Source organism: Furipterus horrens, unplaced genomic scaffold (genome assembly GCF_987537825.1).
Source record: "Furipterus horrens unplaced genomic scaffold, mFurHor1.1.pri manual_scaffold_1, whole genome shotgun sequence".
In the NCBI taxonomy this organism is placed as follows: domain Eukaryota; kingdom Metazoa; phylum Chordata; class Mammalia; order Chiroptera; family Furipteridae; genus Furipterus; species Furipterus horrens.
Window position 1 is genome coordinate 128,743,788 of NW_028327171.1, and position 1,858 is coordinate 128,745,645.

General features: G+C 41.0%; 1 long non-coding RNA gene across 1 annotated transcript; it reads left to right on the top strand.

Moving 5' to 3' along the window:
* Positions 1-248: 248 nt before the first annotated feature.
* LOC150021908 (uncharacterized) lies at positions 249-1,497 on the top strand. Its single transcript, XR_016509116.1, has 3 exons — positions 249-315; positions 820-917; positions 1,379-1,497. It is a non-coding gene; the product is annotated as an uncharacterized LOC150021908 (long non-coding RNA).
* Positions 1,498-1,858: the final 361 nt, after the last annotated feature.

A 1,858-nucleotide genomic window follows, 5' to 3' on the forward strand; every position in this document is an offset into this window, starting at 1 on the left:
CAGCCTCATCTTTACCAAGCACACTGTGGCTCCCTACAGTCACTGGCCTCACAAGTGAATCAGCCAGTCAACTAGACACTGATGGATGGTCATGGCACACCCAGTAATACCCCTTTATGGTTCATTGCTGCAACACACCCTTGGTGCTCCTATGAGAATGATTCAACAGAAATGAAGAACCAGGGATTCTAGGGCTGTGTCAGGTCTACACGAGCAATTACAGCACAAATTCCTTTACCCGCAGTGTCTTAGCAACCTCATGTCTCTCTAAGATGAAGAGGAAAATCAAGTCAAACAAGCCCTCCTGAAGACAAGGTATGAGATACCAGGTGGCATCTTTGTTCCTGGTAATGACACTAAATAAGTATATTTGTTGATATCAACTATTATACATTCTCCCCACTTCTCACCCAAGCAATCAAAAGTTAACTATCATCTCTGAAATGTAGATAAAGCAAAACACCTACCCATCATCCTTTTATTTCCCTGCTGGTATTCTTGCATAGTATACTGGTGCTACACATTTGTCCCAGATTTCATCCTAAATACTAACCCCCACCACCACGAACCAACCCCCCCCAAAACAACAACAACAACAACAACACTTGTTATAGAGCAAGATGCGCTGATTATTCGAATTGTCCCTCCACTGAGGAAGAAACTCTTTGGAAGAAAAGGCTGTATGAAGTAGTTTCTGGTTGAAAAGGGGAGCTCTGGAGTTAGCCTAAATTTGAAACCAGCTCTTAAATGTTTCAGCCGTGCGGTCTTACCTAAGTAACTGCCTTTTTCTGGCCTCAGTTTTTTCTTTGTTAATTATAGGTGCTGAAAGGAACTCACTGAACTGGTGATAAGATTAAAGATGATGATGCACATAATGGACCTAATGCAAGATCTGATGCATAATGCTTATTCAGGAAGTAAGCTATTTTCATATGCTAGGTCATTTCTGTGTGTATGAACATGAAGGGCTAGGAGGTTCCAGGAAGGTGTCTTGCTGCCCAGTTTCTCCACTCTGCTTAGGGTGGCCTATGACATTCTCTGGGCAACTTGGTCTGCTTCCCTGCTTGGCTGCTTTCCCATTCCCTTATGTTCTTTGCTGATCTGCCAGTCAATCTGATAAAGAAATAGTCGTGGAGATTTTTTTTTTTTTTTGACTGGGGCATCTGGGGTCATTCATCAGGCTTCAGGTAACAACTGTTTCCACATAGGCCAGGCCCTCAGGCTGGGCTGTGGCCCTTCTGTGAGTTGGCAACATCAGACCAGTGGCTTGTTGGGGGGGTGGGTGAGGCCACCCTTTTCATGTTCCAGGATCCCTCTGCATCAGGATCCCTGATGACATCTGTCTGTTTCCCCTCTTTTCCTCTCCTTTCCTTCCCAGATCAAAGTGGAATAGAGCTCATTAAAGCTTTTTTAAAATAGTACCAATAAAGAACTTCAGGAGCTGGGTTCGGCTGGAAAAGAATCATTACTAAAGATCGACTGTATGCTGTGGGAGCCATTAGGCAGCCACTGCTTCCCTTTGGTATTTAATATTTATTGCTTCCTCATAATCTTTGAGCTGCTATATTGTCAATTTTAGAGAGACTGGGGTAAAAGTTCTATAAATATTTACTATCTACCACATAATATATTTACTGTTTGTCTCAAAATTTTGAGTTTTGTGTGTCTTATATAAATTATGAATAAAAATCATCATAACTGCTTTCAGTCCAAACATATATTATTGTGCAACAATATATTATGTATAAGAATATCACAAAAGTTGAGAAGGTTGTCCTAGAAGAATTTGACACAATACATTAAAAATGGAACTATTGATGAAAAAAGAATCTGTAAGTATCCAGAACCTATTAGTAGA